This window comes from Macaca fascicularis, chromosome X (genome assembly GCF_037993035.2).
Source record: "Macaca fascicularis isolate 582-1 chromosome X, T2T-MFA8v1.1".
In the NCBI taxonomy this organism is placed as follows: domain Eukaryota; kingdom Metazoa; phylum Chordata; class Mammalia; order Primates; family Cercopithecidae; genus Macaca; species Macaca fascicularis.
The window spans coordinates 75,504,556-75,524,304 of NC_088395.1; the positions used below are offsets into that span (position 1 = coordinate 75,504,556).

At 42.4% G+C, this 19,749-nt stretch overlaps 1 pseudogene; it reads left to right on the top strand.

Moving 5' to 3' along the window:
- The first annotated feature begins 7,483 nt into the window (after nt 1-7,483).
- Nucleotides 7,484-8,744, top strand: LOC102115625 (actin-related protein 3 pseudogene; annotated as a pseudogene).
- The last annotated feature ends 11,005 nt before the right edge of the window (nt 8,745-19,749 follow it).

The following is a 19,749-nucleotide window of genomic DNA, read 5'->3' on the forward strand; positions in this document are numbered from 1 at the left end:
GGGTTGTTCTAAGCCTACTCCTCTGCAGTAGGCTTAGAACAATCAGAACCTACCTTTGAAGCACATGACCACGCAGAGGAGGGTGGGTACCTCAACAAAATTGGGGTTCCAATAGGAAAGTGAAAGTCATGAAGTGAGGGATTCCCTAGTTTTCCTAGTGTGAATTGAATATAAGCCAGTTGATTAACTAAAGGACACTATTTGCACTTCGTGCTGGTATTGGTTATCAAGCTAAGCTCTGAACGTATAGAAAATGTGTTCTTGTGCAGCAGAGACTAGATCTGAGCAGATGGCTACTCAGGTGGCATGCCTCATGTAGAGATGGGCAGCTGTGATCTCTCATGATTTTTTTAAAGGTGAAATTCACATAACATATAATTAACCATTTTCAAGTGTATAATTGAGTGGCATTTAGTGCATTTACAATGTTGTACAACCACCACCTTTCTCCAGTTTCAAAATTTTTCCATCACCCCAGAAGAACACCCTATGTCCATTAAGCAGTCACTCCCCATTCCCTTCTCCCCCAATTCCCTGGAAGCCACTAATCTGTTTTCTGTCCCTAGAATTTGCCTATTCTGAATATTTTATATAAACGGAATCATATAATATATGGCTCTTTGTGTTTGGTTACTTTCACTTAATATTTTTGAGGTTCATCCAGGTTATAGTGTGTATCAGTACTTCATGCCCCTTTTATGATTCAATAATATTTCACTGTATGGTTATACCACTAGTTTATTCATTCATCCATTGATAGACATTTGAGTTGTTTCCACCTTTTGTTTATTGTGAATGGTGCTGCTATGAACAAGTACTTGTTTGAGTACCTGTTTTAATTCTTTATTGCACATACCTAGGAATGAAATTGCTGGCTCATATGGTAATTCTATGTTTAACTTTTTTTTTTTTTTGAGACAGAGTCTCACTCTGTCACCCAAGCTGGAGTGCATTGGCACGATCTCGGCTCACTGCAACCTCTTCCTCCCAGGTTCAAGCGATTCTCCTGCCACAGCCTCCTGAGTAGCTGGGATTAAAGGCACCGGCCACCACTCCTGGATAATTTTTGTATTTTTAATAGAGATGGAGTTTCACCATGTTGGCCAGGCTGGTCTCAAACTCCTGACCTCAAGTGATCTGCCCACCTTGGCCTCCCAAAGTGCTGGGTTTACAGGTGTGAGCCACCTCACTTGGCTTTGTTTAACTTTTTGAGGTCCCACCAAAGTGTTTTCCACAGTGGCTATACCATTTTACATTCCCACAAGCCACGTACAAGCATTCCTGTTTCTCCACATCCTTGTCAACACTTGTTATTTTCCTTTTTTATTATTATAGCCATCCTAGCGGGTGTGGAGTTGTATCTCTCAATGTGGCTTTGAGTTGCATTTCCTTAATGATCTATTATGTTGAACACCTTTTCATGTGCTTATTGGGTATTTGTATAGCTTCTTTAGAGAAATGTCTATTGAAGTCCTTTGCTTAGTTTTGAATTGGTTTGACTTTTTGTTGTTGAATTATAAGAGTTCTTTATATATGTTCTGGATGCTAAATCTTTATCAAATATATGACTCACAATTATTTTCTCATTCTGTAGGTTGTCTGTTTACTTACACAATGGTGCGCTTTGATGTACAAAAGTTAATTTGGATGAAGGGCAATTTATATATTTTTCTTTTTAAGATGGAGTCTCGCTCTGTCAGCCAGGCTGGAGTGCAGTGGCGTGATCTTGGCTCACTGCAACCTCCACCTTCCAAGTTCAAGTGATTCTCCTGCCTCAGCCTCCTGAGTAGCTGGGATTACAGGAGCGCGCCACCATGCCTGGCTGATTTTTGTATTTTTAGTAGAGACGGAAATTCTCTTTGTTGGTCAGCCTGATCTCGAACTCCTGACCTTGTGATCTGCCTGCTTCAGCCTCCCAAAGTGCTGGGATTACAGGCGTGAGCCACTGCGCCTGGCCTATAGTTTTCTTTTGTTGCTCGTGCTTTCTTGTGCCAAATCTAAGAATTGTTTGCCAAATCTGAGCTCATGAAGATATGCCCCTATGTGTTCGCCTAATAGTTTTAGCTCTTTTTTTTTAAAATTGAAATAGAGTCTTGCTCTGTCACCCAGGCTGGAATGCAGTGGTGCAATTTCAGCTCACTACAGCCTGGACCTCCTGGGCTCATCCTCCTGAGTAGCTGGGACTACAGGTGCGTGCCACCATGCCCGGTAATGTGTTTTGTTTTGTTTTGTTTTGTTTGTAGAGATGGGGCCTCACTATGTTGCTCAGGCTGGCCTCAAACTGCTGGCCTCAAACTGCTGGCCTCAAGTGATCCTCCTGCCTTGGCCTTCCAAAATGTTGGGATTATAGGTGTGAGCCACCAAATAATATAGATCTTATATTTGGGCTGTTGAACCATTTTGAGTTAATATTTGCATCTGCAGTGAAGTAGAAGGCAAAGTTTTTTTTGCATGTGGTTATCCAGTTTTCCTGGCATCATTTGTTGAAGAGTTTCCTATGATTTGTTTTGATGGTTTAGAGACTCATTGATCTTGGTCTGATTTTCTGTGCTGCTCACGTTTTAGCTGTGTGATCTCAGATAAAGCCCTTTACCTCTTTGAGTTGCAGTTGCCTCATCTACAAGATGGAGACAATAACAATATATCTGGAAGGGTTGTTGTGAGGATTCTGGGAGGCTAGATAGACATGAAAGGGTTGTCTTCTCTCTTTTCCGTTAGCCACAAAATAGTAACTCCTCTTAGCTTATGCAAAGCCCAAAAACAAACGTAAGGGAACATTATCATAATCATTATTTTTTATATTCTGTCTATGTCTCACTCCTTCCTGGAGTTAGGGAGGCAAATTAGATGCATTGATCTAAAAGGCCACCTGCTCCCCGCACCCCCCGCCCCCGCCATGTTGGAGGAATTATTAACAATGGAGATAATTAATTGCATCCTGATAAAGATAAGCCCTTACGATTGGTCTAAGAACCTTAGAAACGCTGGTCTTCAAAGAAACCCTGCTTCTCTAATACTCCCTGGTCCCAAAGCCCCCAAATTCTCCATCTTTCAGGACACACAAATGGCCCATTGGCCCACACAGAGCAACGAGCTCTTGCTTTCTTTCCTGTTTTCTCTCCCTACTCTTTTCTTATTTTCTTTGGTCTAAGTAACGTTTGAGTGTTTCTCTTGGACTTTTGTAAAGTACTTTGCTACGACTTATCTCAAGTGTTTCTCATAATAAGCTTTGGAGCTCTATATGGCAATTCCCCTCCCTTCAACCACACACAATCTAACTGCTCAAGACTCCATGGTTCTGGAAAAGGGAAGTGACCTACCCAAGCTCACAGTGCTAGCAAGTAGGGGGATAAGACTGAGGACCTCTTGACTCCAAGCCTAGTGTTCTCTACACTTCAACAAGAGGCCAGATCCTCTCCCTACCCCAGGGTCCTCTCCTGCCCACTCATAGGCTTAGCAGCCATAGTCCCTATGCCATGGAATTTAGGGCTGAAAGGGGGTTTGTTCACAGACCATCTAGGGTAGTGACTCCCAACTCTGCCTATGCATTGGAATCACCTGGAAAACTTTAAAAATACCAATGTCTGGGTCCCACCTCCAGAGACTCTGATGTCATTGGTCTGGGCTGTGGCCTGGGTTTCTAGGGATTTCAAAGCTCCACAGGTAATTCTAATATGCAGCCAGGGTTGTGGACTTTTGATCCAGCATTTCCCAAGCATTGCTGATGATACGGATCCCCTGAGATACTTGTTAAACATACCTGCTTCTGGGTTCCATTTCAGAAGCTCCAGGGACAGGCCTGGGATGCTGTGCATTTCACAGCACCCTCAGAGATGTTTGAGAATCAAAGGACTTTCCTAATCTGCATCTTCTGTCAATTTCACAATAGCCCTGGGAGGGAACAGGGAACAACTTACCAGCTCCACTTGACAACTGAGGCTCTGGAAGCTTAGCAATTTGTTCACAGATGCCCAGTGAATACTGTAGCCAGAGTCAGAACTTGACTGCAACACATCACAGGAGGGGCATCTCCACGCACCCTGAATTCTTATGGAGTTCAGCCTGGGGTGCTTCAGGACAAGTTTGATTTTTTCCCTAACTCTTGCCTTGCTTCAGTCTCTAGTACAGCAAAGTTTCTCCCAGAGAAACACTAGTCTTCAAGGAAATCCTGGTTCTCTAATACCCTCACCAAATTCCCCCTTCTTCAGGACATACAAATGGCCTATTGGTCCACACAGTAGTGAACTCTTTCTTTCCTCTTTTCTCTTTCTCCCTCTTTCTTTCCTTTCTTTCTTCTCCTTCCCTCCTTCTCTTCCTTCCTTCCTTTTTTCTTCCCACCCGTCCAGGCCATCTAAGTAGACTGGAAATGGAGAAGTAGAGGTTTGGGGTGAGGGAGGCCCGATCTGGTGAAAATGATGCTCAGTTTCAAGAAGCCTGAATTCTAGGCCTCAGACAGACATGGCCCAAGCTCCTGTTCTGTCACTGACTGTGCGAGACTGAGGCAAGTCTCTTCTCTCTTCTGAGCCTCAGTTTTCTTTCATCTGTAACATGAAAACATTGGAACACATCTGTGGTTTCTATACCTAAATAATAATAATAATAATAATAATAATAATAATAATAATAAAAATCCTACGTTAAACTGAAAGCTAACAGAAAAAAATATCTGAAACAAAAAGCAGACCAGCTTAGGGTGGGGTGTCAGCTCAACCAGCCTGCCCCTCAACAGCTGCCTCTGAAGTATATCCTTCTAACCCTGGAGCTCCACATATTCATTTACTCAAAAAATTTTTGAAAGACTTCTATGGCTAGCCTTCAAGTTGATGCTTGGCAGTTCTCTGTGGCAGAGGATATTAAAGGGATGTGTTATAGCTTCAGTCACTGGGACTTGTACCTCTGGCTCTGTGTCTCTGATGTCCCCCTATGGGGCCACACCCCAGTACCCACACAGCACCTTGAGCCTGGCCCCTTTCTCTTCCCTCATCCTCGTCCCTGATTCCCAACCCACCTCCACACCCAATTTCTTGCTTATCTGCCCAATACTGTCTTTTCCAAGACAGGAAGGAAAAAGCTAGATTGTGGGAGGGGGCAAACCCCTATCTCAACCCTATTCTCCTGTGTTTTGGCTCAAGTCATGGGTGGGAGGGTTTCAGTTGCTAAAAAAGGGGGAGAGGACAGTGTCCCCCATGCCTGAGGCTTCATCTACACTTGTTTGTTGAAGCTTTAAGTATCTGCCTGTTGCCCAATAAACTTCCCAGCATGGAATCCAGGGCAAACTGCTCTGTGAGGGGCCCCTAGCCATAGCTCCTCCACCCACAGCATGCACCACACACACATGCAAACACACACGGCTTGTTCAGAGGCTCATGGCTGGGAGTAAGAGGAGTGGGAGAAGGAGGAGGAGGAAGAGGAAGAAGAGGAAAAGGGAGTGACCCAGCTGCTGTGAACTCTACTCCTAAGTCCAGTCAGAAAGAGGCCTGTCCCTGGCCCTTCTGAGGTGGAGCCCAAAAACCGGTAGGTTTAACAAGTGTCCCAGGGAATTGGCATTATTAGTGATGTTTGGGAAACACTGGATCAGAGGCCCTTGGCCTTGGCTGCACATTAGAATTTCCTGAGGAACTTTGAAATCCCCAGATGTCCAAGCCGCAGCCCAGATCCCTCAGACACCAGAGTTTCAGGGGGTGGGACCCAGGCATCACAGTACTTTTAAAGTTTTCCAGCTGATTCCAATCGATAGGCAGAGTTGAGGGTCACTACCATAGATGGTCTGTGAACAAACCTCTTTCCAGTCCTAAATTTCCATGGCATATAGACTATGACTGTCAAGGCAGCAGGTAGGCAGGGAGAGGACAATGGGGGGTGAGAGGAGCCCACCTCTTAGGGAAGGTGGCATGGAAGTAGAGAAAGCATGGAAGTGTTTGGTCACCTGCCAAGAGGATGGAGAAGGAGAAGTCCCATATCCAGCTGGAAGGCCAAGAGCTACAGGAGCCAATGACCTGGATAAGGTCCCCATGGGAACTAAAGGCTGGTGTAGAAGCCTCATGGTCCTTGGCTCTGGGCTCCTTCCCTTGGAGCTCTCAACCCTTCATGGAAGTCACACTCTGACAGTAATTCCCATTCCACTTCTCAAGCAGACAGGGATGCGACAGAGGGAGGAGGCCTGCTGAGGTTAACCTCTTCCTAAACACCACATGTACTAATTCCACTACCAAAAGCATCCATAGCTTCCCTTCACCTTCAAAACAAAGCCCGTACTTTTCAGACTGGAATGACAGGCCCTTTGCCATCTGGTTTCTGCCCATCTTTCCAGCCTCTTCTGTCACCATCTCTCCCTCCCCACTGTTGGCAGAGCTCATGGTGTGTTCTGCCTGGGATGCCCTTCTACCCCAGGCACTGCCTGGAAAGCACTAACTCTTCTTTTGAGAGCAGGACAAACGTCACCTCCTCTGGGCAGCTTTCTCTGATGCCCACCTCCCTTACTTCAGGTAGAGCTGATTAGGCACTTCTTCCTGGCTGCTTCCCCAATCTCACCTTCAGCACTCCATGCATCAGTGTCTTGTCAAGCCATATGGGACCCCCAAGACAAAAGGAAAAGTCAGTAATACCCATCCTGCCTTTATGTACAATTCTGATATATAGTTTATTATGGATTTTCTACATTTATTCTGATGTTTTAATAGTGCATTAAAATATTCTTTACCTTAATTACTGAGGTTTTTGGTGCCCCCTTAAATTTTTGCCCAAGGAAAAGGCCTCACCCTAGTCTAGGCCCTGTAATATTCTGTCTCCCTTAGCACCATGGCTGCCTCCTTCACTCACTTCATTCATGTTTCAGCTCAAACATCACTGCAACCGAGAAACAGACTCACAGGTCGGCTAACTACAGCAAAGGCTGTTGCTGTGATTTAGTATAGAAAAGGGCAATCTTTTCAGTAAGTGGTAGGAGCAATTGGCTGCCTGCATGGGAAAAACAATGACCCTTATCTTCTGCCTTGCATCACATACAAACATTAATTTCAGTTGGATCATAGACCTAAATATGAAAGGTAAAACACCTTTTAGGAAATAAAAAGCCAGGAGGATGCATTCATGACCTTCAGGTGGGCAAAGATTTTTTAAACAGGATGTAAAAGCACTAACCATAAAGGAAAGGATTGATAAATTAGACTCTACTAAATTTAAGAACTTCTCTTTATCAAAATGAATTAAGAGAATAAAAAGGTAACTGCACTCGGCAAAAATATTTGAGATATAGATATCCAAAAAAGAGCACTGCCTGCCTGTCTGGGTTGCGGAAGTGATGGCTGCCAACTGAGCTTGCTGCTTTCTTGTTACTGCTTGGGCTTCCTGGCTACCTACCCAATGGTGAGGGCGGCCCGGCTGTGTATGGTCACTCGGATAGCCCCTGTCTCCCACCACGAATCTCCGGCCCCTAGCAGCATGGAGCAGATAGCGGCGGCAGCAGAAGCAGGCAAGGAGGGAGATGGTAGGAGGGCTGTAGGCCCGTGTGGTGGGCTGTAGCATGGGGTATACAAAACTAGGATATGCCAGAAATATAGAACCACAGTTGATCATCCTTTCCTGTATCACTACTAAGGAGTCAGCAAAAGTGGCTGATCAATCTCAAAGGAGGGTGATGAAAGGTGTTGATGACCAAGACTTCTTCATTGGTGATGAAGCAGTAGAAAAAACCTACATATGCAACAAAGTGGTCAATCCACCATGGTATAGTTGAAGTTGGACTTGACGAAAAGATTTATGGAGGAAGTGATCCTAAATATTTAAGGGCGGAAACTGAAGACCATTGTTTTATTTTGTCTGAACCTCGACTTAATACTCCAGAAAACAGGGAATATACTGCTGAAGTAATATTTTAGTCCTTCAATGTTCCAGGCTTGTACATTGCTGTGCATGCTGTTCTTGCTTTAGCTGCATCTTGGACCTCCAGACAAGTAGGAGGACAGACATTTACTGCTACAGTAATAAACAGTGGAGATGGTGTCACTCATGTCATTGCTATGGCTGAAGGGTATTTGATTGGCAGCTGTATTAAACACATTCCAGTCCCAGGACGAGATGTAACACATTTTATTCCGCAACTGCTGAGAGGCTGAGAAGTAGAAATCCTTCGAAAACAATCCCTGGAAACTGCTAAGACAATAAAGGAGCACTATAGTTATGTCTGCCCAGATTTAGTAAAAGAATTTAACAAGTATGATGCTGATAGGTCAAAATGGATTAAGCAGTATACCAGAATCAATGCTATCTCAAAGAAAGAATTTTCCATTGGTGTTTTTTTCTGAGAGATTTTTGGGGTTTGAAATCTTCTATTCATCCAGAGTTTGCCAATCCAGACTTTACATAACCTATCTCAGAAGTTGTAGATGAAGTAATTCAGAATTGTCCTATTGATGTCAGATGGCCTGTCTATAAGAATATGGTCCTCTCTGTAGGTTCAACCATGTTCAGCGACTTTGGATATCACTTGCAAAGAGATTTGAAAAGAACCGTATGTAGTTGCCTGGCTTAAATTAAGTAAGGAATTGAGTGGCAGTAGATTGAAGCCAAAATCTATTGATGTACAAGTCATTACACACCATATGCAGCCATATGCAGTTTGGTTTGGAGGATCAATGCTGACTTCCACACCAGAGTTCTACCAAGTATGCCACACTAAAAATGATTATGAAGAAATTGGACCTAGCATTTGCTGTCACAATCCGGTGTTTGGAGTCATGTCATAAAAATGACTTCATAGTTATTGGGGTTAGGGAGGTGGAGAAAAGATAACCTTTCTCATTACGTTTTGTCTGGATGGCTGGTTTTGAGGTTTTAAACATGACTTGAAATAGTAAGACAAAACATGATTATACAGGAATATTTTAATAAGTGTATCAACATGCAAATGTAGAAGAGAATGAAAGTGATTCTATTTTTTTTAGATTGAATATTTGAATCTTATGTGCAACAAAAGAAGTGGGTTTTAGTCCTTTCTATGCCCTGGTATTTTGTATGTTAATGAATTATCCAAGATTTGATGGGATTTATCAGTATGTATTATCAGTGTGTAGATAGCTCTATAATGATTTAACTGTACACTTCTAAGTGTGCAATGCAAGAGCTTGTTTATATTTCATACTTTTTATACTTTGAGGATAAAAAGTCAAAGAAAAATTGTGTTTGAGAGAAAAATCATGAACAAGTAAAGGATAAATTTAAAAAATAGCCCCATGAGACTTGACATACACACTAATGGGATTCCAGTTATTGTGGAGTCCTTCCATACCCCTCCACTCCTTCTCCCCAAAAGGTTTTCTTTGCAAGTCCTTTTGAAACTAAGAGCTAATATCTTGGATTAACTGATGCCTGCTGCTGCTTTCTGATTACTCACATTCTGTTTCTTACTTTTAAAAAAACAGTAAAGACAAGAGTGTTGAACCAGTATTGCAGTTCTGTAGTGTCATTTCTTTCTTTTTTTTTTTTTTTTTTTTTGAGACGGAGTCTCGCTCTGTCGCCCAGGCTGGAGTGCAGTGGCGCGATCTCGGCTCACTGCAAGCTCCGCCTCCCGGGTTCACGCCGTTCTCCTGCCTCAGCCTCCCGAGTAGCTGGGACTACAGGCGCCCACAACCACGCCCGGCTAATTTTTTTTTTTTGTATTTTTAGTAGAGACGGGGTTTCACCGTGGTCTCGATCTCCTGACCTTGTGATCCGCCCACCTCGGCCTCCCAAAGTGCTGGGATTACAGGCGTGAGCCACCGCGCCCGGCTGTAGTGTCATTTCTTATAAAACAACAAGAACAACAATAATTTGATTACCAAAATTGGCATATTTAAAGCCTAATAACATTCTAATAAAGGCACAAATTTCTTTTTAATGCTTGTTTCAAGTTCTTTCATCTCTTTATAAGTTAACTAATAAGTCTATTTTCTTCAGACCTCTGCAATAGTTCTTTAAAATCACAGCAGTTAGTTAGCAAGCTGACTTTTTTATGTGCTCTATACAAATACTTGTGAACTTTTAATATGCTGAGTGCTTTCACTTTGACAACTGGATCTCCATTTGATATTTTCATTTGTATAACTCATTTGCAGTCTGAGGATTTTTAGTGCCTGTCCCTGAAGATATAATTGAAAGTTAATTTTCTTTTTCTTTTTTCTTTCTTTTCTTTTTTTTTTTTTTTTTTTTTTTTTTTTTTTTTTTTGAGACTGAGTCTTGCTCTGTCGCCTAGGATAGAGTACGGTGGTGCAATCTCAGCTCACTGCAACCTCCGCCTCCTGGGTTCAAGCGGCTCTCCTGCCTCAGCCTCTCAAGAAACTGAGATTACAGGCATCCGCCACCATGCCTGGCTAATTTTTATGTTTTTAGTAGAGACAAGATTTCTCCATGTTGGCCAGGCTGGTCTTGAACTGCTGACCTCCACTGATCCGCCCGCCTTGGCCTCCCAAAGTGCTGGGATTACAGGTGTGAGCCACTGCACCCAGCCTGAAAGTTGATTTTCTTTGCATTTTAAAATATCTGGATCATGAAGAAAGAGTGATAAAAATAAATTAAAACTGAAAAAGGAACTCATATCCAGAATATATAAAGAACTCCTACAAATCAATGTTTATAGCAGCTTTATTCATAATAGCCAAAAATGGTATCGACCCTCACATCCATCAAAAGGAGAATGAATAAACAAACATGGAATATCCATGGAGAAATACACAACAATAATAATGAACTGACATGCACAACCACATGTTTGAATCTCACTGACATTATGTTTAGTGAAGAAAAGCCAGATAATGGCAAAAGTAATTGAGGGTGAGAGCAATAAGTATAGTGGTGACCTCTCAGGTGGAGACTGGGAAAGAGGAAATTTCCTGGTGCTGAAAATGTTCTAAATTGTAATTTGGCTGGTGCTTATACACTGTCTATAAATGTAACAAGTAATTGAGCTGTACTCTTCATATTAGTGCACTTTTTTGTATGTAAATCATACCTCAAAAATAAAAAGGATAGACTAGGAATGGTGGCTTACACCTGTAATCACAGCACTTTGGGAGGCTGAGGCAGGAGGATTGCTTGTGCTGCAGGAGTTCAAGACCAGCCCAAGCAACATAGTAAGACCTTGTCTCTATAAAAATAAAAATAAAACAAAATAGCTGGGAGTAGTAGTGCATGCCTGTAGTCCCTGCTACTCAGAAGGCTGAGGCAGGAGGAAGACCTGAGTCCAGGAGGTCCAGGCTTCAATGAGCCATGATCACACCACTTCATTCCAGCCAGGGAGACTGAACAAGACCTGTCCGGAAAAAAAAAAAAAAAAAAAAAAGCAGCTCTTCATGAGGCTGTCTCTGATCATTCTGTTAAAAATAGCAACCCAATCTAAACATCATGTTATACACCATAAATATATAAACATATACAATAAAAATATATAGACACAAAGTCTTGCTCTGTTGCCCAGGCTGGAGTGCAGTGGCATGATCATGGCTCACTGCAGCCTTGACCTCCCAGACTCAATCCATTCTCCTGCCTCAGCCTCCTGCATAGGTGGGACTACAAGCACACACCACCATGGCCAGCTAATTTTTGTATTTTTTGTAGAAATGGGATCTCACTATGTTGCAGAGGCTGGTCCTCAACTCTTGGACTCAAGTGATCCTCCTGCCTCAGCCTTTGAAAGTACTGAGATTACAGGCATCAGCTACCAGGCCCAGCCCAATTTTAAAAATAAATAAATGCAATTAATAAATGCAAAATAAATAGATGCAAATTAAGTAAAAATAAATAAATGCAAAATAAATAAATAAACCCTCACCACTCTCAGCTTACTACCTTGCTTTGTTTTTCTTCAAAGCATTTATTGCAACTTAAAAAAAAAAAGTTTTTTAGAGATGGGGGGAGCTCACTTTGTTCTCCAGATTGGTCTCGACCTCCTTGACTCAATCTTCCTGCCTCAGCCTCCTGAGTAGCTGGGATTATAGGCAGGAGTTACTGTGCCTGACTAGTTCTTGCAACCTAATGTACTGTTTATTTATTTATTAGTTTATCTTCTGTCTCCCTGCACTAGACTCTAAGCCCACCAGGGCAGGAACTCTGCCTCACACGTGGTAAAGCTTGCTCCTTCTTGGTTGAGGAGCTCCCACCATGCTGTATTGTGTTCTGGGAGTGTGACATTAAAAGGTACAGCAGCAAGTACACAAGCTCTGGAACCACACCACCTGGGTTCTGGTTCCACTTGGGTTGCCTAGCAGCTGATGGGCCTCTGGCAAGTTTCTTCACCTTGCTGTGTCTCAGTCTCCCCATCTTCAGTATGGACAAAATCTCGATTCCTACCTTACTGCAACCCAGATCAAGGAGCTGCACACTGCCAGCCCCCTCAGATGGAGCTCCAGACTCAGATGGCCTGGGACCCATGCCTGCACTCTGCTCCCTGTGCTCCTCCCCAAATCCACTTCAGAGAAGGCCTCGTGGGTCCCTCAACCCTCTGAAAGGGATGGGTGTGTTGTGTAGAAGACAGTTTGCCATGACTTCTAAAGCACATACATCAGGCATTGACTGTGCCCTCTGTTCGTATGAAGGTGTGTTAAATTCCTGGTTTCCCTTGATGCTGGCAGCATCTCCTCTTTCTCCAAAATGCTATATGCCCATGTAGAAAGGCCTGTCCCTTTTGCCTTCAGAAAGTTTGCTGAAAACTCACAGGGCCAGGTGCAGTGGCTCATGCTTGTATTCCCAGCACTTTGGGAGGTCGAAGCAGACAGACTGCTTGAGCCCAGGAGTTTGAGACCTGCCTGGGCAACATAGTGAGATACTGTCTCTACAAAAAATTAGCAGGGTGTGGTGGTGTGTGCCTGTAGTTCCAGCTACTTGAGAGGCTGAGGTGGGAGGATCACCTGAGCCCAGGAGGTGGAGGTTGTAGTGAGCCGTAATCATGCCACTGCACTCCAGCCTAAACAATAAGGCAAGACCCTGGAAAAAAAAAAAAAAAGGAAGTCGCTTCCAAGATGGCCAAATAGGAACAGCTCCAGTCTGCAGCTCCCAGTGATATTGATGCAGAAGATGGGTGATTTCTGCATTTCCAACTGAGCTCTGAAGAGAGCAGTGATTCTCTCAGCATGGCATTCAAGCTCCAAGAATGGACAGACTGCCTCCTCAAGCAGGTCCCTGATTCCCATGTAGCCTGCCTGGGAGACACCTCCCAGTAGGGGCCAGCAGACACCTCAAACAGGTGGGTGCCCTTCTGGGACGAAGCTTCCAGAGGAAGGATCAGGCAGCAATATTTGCTGTTCTGCAGCTTCCAATGGTGATACCCAGGCAAAGAGGGTCTGGAGTGGACCTCCAGCAAACTGCAACAGACATGCAGCTGAGGGGCCTGACTGTTAGAAGGAAAACTAACAAACAGAAAGGAATAGCATCAACATCAACAAAAAGGACATCCACACCAAAACCCCATCTGTAGGTCACCAACATCAAAGAACAGAGGTAGATAAAACCACAAAGATAGGGAGAAACCAGAGCAGAAAAGAGGAAAATTCCAAAAACCAGAGCACCTCTTCTCCTCCAAAGGATCACAGCTCCTTGCCATCAAGGGAACAAAACTGGCTGGAGAGTGAGTTTGATGAGTTCACAGAAGTAGGCTTCGGAAGGTCAGTAATAACAAACTTCTCCGAGCTAAAGGAGCATGTTCTAACCCATTGCAAGGAAACTAAAAACCTTGAAAAAAAGGTTAGACGAATGGCTAACTTGAATAAATGGTGTAGAGAATATCTTAAATGACCTGACGGAGCTGAAAACAACAACACAAGAACTTTGTGACACATGCACAAGCTTCAGTAGCCGATTAAATCAAGTGGAAGAAAGAATATCAGTGATTGAAGATCAAATTAATGAAATAAAGCAAGAAGACAAGACTAGAGAAAAAAGCATGAAAAGAAACAAACAAAGCCTCCAAGAAATATGGGACTATGTGAAAAGACCAAATACACGATTGACCGATGTACCGGAAAGTGATGGGGAGAATGGAACCAAGTTAGAAAATACTCTTCAGAATATTATCCAGGAGAATTTCCCTAAGCTAGCAAGGCAAGCCAACATTCAAATTTAGGAAATACAGAGAACACCACAAAGATATTCCTCAAGATGAGCAACCCCAAGACACATAACTGTCCACATTAACCAAGTTTGAAGTGAAGGAAAAAATGTTAAGGGCAGCCAGAGAGAGAGGTCAGGTTACCCACAAAGGGAAGTCCATCAGACTAACAGAGGATCTCTTGGCAGAAACCCTACAAGCCAGAAGAGAGTGGGGTCCAATATTCAACATTCTTAGACTAAAGAATTTTCAACCAAGAATCTCATATCCAGCCAAACTAAGCTTCATAAGTGAAGGAGAAATAAAATCCTTTACAGACAAGCAAATGCTGAGAGATTTTGTCATCACCAGGCCTACCTTACAAGAGCTCCTGAAGGAAGCACTAAACATGGAAAGGAACAACTGGTACCAGTCACTGCAAAAACATGCCAAATGGTAAAGACCATCAATGTTATGAAGAAACTGCATCAATTAACAGGCAAAATAACCATCTAACATCAAAATCACAGGATCAAATTCAAACATAACAATATTAACCTTAAATGTAAATGGGCTAAATGCCCCAATTAAAATACACAGACTGGCAAATCGGATAAACAGTCAAGGCCCATCGGTGTGCTGTATTCAGGAGACCTATCTCATGTGCAAAGATGCACATAGGCTCAAAATAAAGGGATGGAGGAAGATCTACCAAGCAAATGGAAAGAAAGAAAAAAAAAAAAAAAAAGCAGGGGTTGCAATCCTAGTCTCTGATTAAACAGACTTTAAACCAACAAAGATCAAAAGAGACAAAGAAGGCCACTGCATAATGGTAAAGGGATCAATACAACAAGAAGAGCTAACTATCCTAAATATATATGCACCCAATACAGAAGCATTCAAATTCATAAAGCAAGTCCTTAGAGACCTACAAAGAGACTTAGACTCCCACACAACAATAATGGGAGACTTTACCACCCCACTGTCAATAACACACAGATCAACAAGACAGAAGGTTAACAAGTATATCCAGGACTCGAACTCAGCTCTGGACCAAGCAGACCTAATAGACCTCTACAGAACTCTACACCCCAAATCAACAGAATATGCATTCTTCTCAGCACCACATCACACTTATTCTAAATTTGACCACATAATTGTAAGTAAAACACTCCTCAGCAAATGTAAAAGAATAGAAATCACAACAAACTGTCTCTCAGATCACAGCACAATCAAATTAGAACTCAGGATTAAGAAACTCACTCAAAACCGCTCAACTACATGGAAACTGAACAACGTGCTCCTGAATGACTACTGGGTAAATAACTAAATGAAGGCAGAAATAAAGCTATTCTTTGAAACCAATGAGAACAAAGACAAAACATAGCAGAATCTCTGGGACACATTTAAAGCAGTGTGTAGAGGGAAATTTATGGCACTAAATGCCCATGACAGAAAGCAGGAAAGATCTGAAATCAACACCCTAACATCACAATTAAAAGAACTAAATAAGCAAAATATTCAAAAGCTAGCAGAAGGCAAGAAATAACTAAGATCAGAGCAGAACTGAAGGAGATAGAGACACAAAAAATGCTTCAAAAAAACCAATGAATCCAGGAGTTGTTTTTTTGAAAATATCAACAAAATAGATAGACTGATAGCAAGACTATAAAGAAGAAAAGAGAGAAGAATCAAATAGATGCAATAAAAAATGATAAAGGGGATTTCACCACCAACCCCACAGAAATAGAAACTACCATCAGACAATACTATAAACACCTCTATGCAAATAAACTAGAAAATCTAGAAGAAATGGATAAATTCCTGGACATATACTCCCACCCAAGACTAAACCAGGAAGAAGTTGAATCTCTGAATAGACCAATAACAAGTTCTGAAATTGAGGTAATATTTAATAGTCTACCACCCAAAAAAAGTCCAGGACCAGATGGATTCACAGCTGAATTCTACCAGAGGTACAAAGAGAAGCTGGTACCATTCCTTCTGAAACTATTTCAATCATTAGAAAAAGAGGGAATCCTCCCTAACTCATTTTATGAGGCCAACATCATCCTAATTCCAAAGCCTGGGAGAGACACAACAAAAAAAGAGGATTTTAGACCAATATCCCTGATGAACATCGATGTGAAAATCTTCAATAAAATACTGGCAAACCAAATCCAGCAGCACACCAAAAAGCTTATCCACCACCATCAAGTCAGCTTCATCTCTGGGATGCAAAGCTGGTTCAACATATGCTAATCAACAAACGTAATCCATCACATAAACAGAGTCAATGACAAAAACCACATGATTATCTCCATAGATGCAGAAAAGGCCTTCGACAAAATGCAACAGCCCTTCGTGCTAAAAACTCTCAATAAACTAGGTATTGAAGGAACTTATCTCAAAATAAATAATAAGAGCTATTTATGACAAACCCACAGTCAGTATCATACTGACTGGGCAAAAACAGGAAGCATTCCCTTTGAAAACTGCCACAAGACAAGGATGCCCTCTCTCACCACCCCTATTCAACATAGTGTTGGAAGTTCTGGTTAGGGCAATCAGACAAGAGAAAGAAATAAAGAGCATTCAATTAGGAAAAGAGAAAGTCAAATTGTCTCTGTTTGGAGATGACATGATTGTGTATTTAGAAAACCCCATCATCTCAGCCCCAAGTCTTCTTAAGCTGATAAGCAACTTCAGCAAAGTCTCAGGATACAAAATCAATGTGCAAAAATCACAAGCATTCCTTCACCCCAATAATAGACAAACAGAGAGGCAAATCATGAGTGAACTCCCATTCACAATTACTACAAAGAGAATAAAATACCTAGGAATCCAACTTACAAGGGATGTGAAGGACCTCTTCAAGGAGACTTGCAAACCACTGCTCAATGAACTAAAAGAGGACACAAACAAATGGAAGAACATTCCATGCTTATGGATAGAAAGAATCAATATCACGAAAATGGCCATACTGCCCAAGGTAATTTATAGATTCAATGCTATCCTCATCAAGCTACTGCTGACTTTCTCCACAGAATTGGAAAAAACAACTTTGAAGTTCACACGGAAACAATAAAGAGCCTGCATTGCCAAAAAGAACAAAGCTGGAGGCATCACACTACCTGACTTTAAACTATCCTACAAGGCTACAGTAACCAAAACAGCATGGTACTGGTACCAAAACAAATATATAGACCTATGGAACAGAACAGAGTCCTAAGAAATAACACCACACATCTGCAATCATCTGATCTTTGACAAACCTGACAAAAACAAGAAATGGGGAAAGGATTCCCTATTTAATAAATGGTGCTGGGAAAACTGGCTAGCCATATGTGGAAAGCTGAAACTGTATCCCTTCCTTACACCGTATATAAAAATGAACTCAAGATGGATTAAAGACTTAAATGTAAGACCTAACACCATAAAAACCCTGGAAGAAAATCTAGGCAATACCATTCAGGACATAGGCATGGGCAAAGATTTCATGACTAAAACACCAAAAGCAATTGCAGCAAAAGCCAAAATAGTCAAATGGGACATAATTAAACTAAAGAGCTTCTGCGCAGCAAAAGAAACTATCATCAGAGTGAACAGGCAACCTACAGAATGGGAGAAAATTTTTTGCAATCTACCTATCTGACAAAGGGCTAATATCCAGAATCTACAAAGAAGTTAAACAAATTTACAAGAAAAAAACAACCCCATCAAAAAGTGGGCAAAGGATATGAACAGACACTTCTCAAAAGGAGAAATTTATGCAGCCAACAGACATATGAAAAAATGCTTACCATCACTGGTCATCAGAGAAATGCAAATCAAAACCACAATGAGATACCATCTCATGCCAATTAGAATGGCAATCATTAAAAAGTCAGGAAACAATAGATGCTGGAGAGGATGTGGAGAAATAGGAATGCTTTTACACTGTTGGTGGGAATGTAAATTCGTTCAATCATTGTGGAAGACAGTGTTGTGATTCCTCAAGGCTCTGGAACTAGAAATACCATTTGACCCAGCGATCCCATTTCTGGGTATATACCCAAAGGATTATAAATCATGGCACTATAAAGACACATGCACACATGTTTATTACAGCACCATTCACAGTAGCAAAGACTTGGAACCAACCCAAAAGTCCATCAATGATAGACTGGATTAAGACAATGTGGCACATATACACCATGGAATACTATGCAGCCATAAAAATGGATGAGTTCATGTCCTTTGCAGGGACATGGATGAAGCTGCAAACCATCATTCCAAGCAACTATCACAAGGACAGAAAACTAAACACTGCATGTTCTCACTCATAGGTGGGAACTGAACAATGAGAACACATGGACACAGGGCAGGGAACATCATACACTAGGGCCTGTCAGTCAGTGGGGGGCTTGGGGAGGGAAAGCATTAGGAGAAATACCTAATGTAAATGATGAGTTGATGGGTGCAGCAAACCAACATGGCATATGTATACCTATGTAACAAACCTGCATGTTGTGCACATGTACCCTAGAACTTAAAGTATATTTAAAAAAAGAAAAAAAAAATCAACCTACAAAAGGCCGATTAATTTGAGAAGAGGCACACAAATTTATTTAAAGCATATACATGGGAGCCTTCAGAATGGAGGCCCTACCCAATGACGGGGTGCAGAAGCTTATATACTATCTTGAGGTTACAGAAAGAATGGGAGCTCCCTTGAGGCGTAGCCAAAAACAGGTCATGGTGGTAAATCAGGTTATGGTGGCAGGACAGGTTATGGGAGGGGAAGAAGAGGAGGCCTGAGGAGCAAAGGTGGTCTCCTTAGATAGATGAACCCTCACAGGAAGCAGCCCTCAGAAAGAATAGAAGGTGAAGATTTCTTTCAGATCTTTAAGGTGTGAGACTCTTGGTTCATCTTTCCCAGATCCTGACAAGGGAAGGCCTGGCTGCATCAATGCAGATTCTCCACAGATGCAAATTGTCCCCACAAAAGGCAGCTATGCAGGGACACTTCTGTTTGCTGGGCTCCTGACAGCCATCTCAAAATATGTCGAAGAAATCTATTTGGGGGTAAAACACTTGGATTTCCTTCACTGGCCTTCCAAGACACAGACCTCCCTATGAATGCTGTCTCCACCACCTGCTGGCCATATGACCTTAGGCAAGTCACTTCACCTTGCTGAGCTACTTCAGATTTATTCCTTCCCCTCTCCTCCACTCCCCTCCCCTCCCCTTCCCTTCCCAAAACCTTTTTTTTTTTTTTGAGACAGGGCCTTGCTCTGTTGCCCTCGCTGGAGTGCACTGATGTGATCATGGCTCACGGTTGCCTCGACCTCCCAGGCTCAGGTGATCCTCTCAGCTCAGCTTTCTGAGTAGCTGGGACCACAGACACACACCACCATGCTTGGCTAATTTTTTGTGTTTTTTGTAGTGATCAGGTTTCACCATGTTGCCCAGGCTGGTCTTGATCCCCTGGGCTCAAACGATTCGCTTACCTTGGCCTCGCGAAGTGCTGGGATTACAGGCATGAATCACTGCGTCCAGCTCAGATTTCTCACCCATAATGTAGAGCTAATGATAACATCTTCCTCCAAGGTGGCTGGAAAGATAAGGCAATGGTTAAGAACGAGGCCTCTAGCAGTGGAATTAGATTCTCCTGAGTAAGAGCAGCCTCTGATTTGCTGGTGTCCTCATCCATT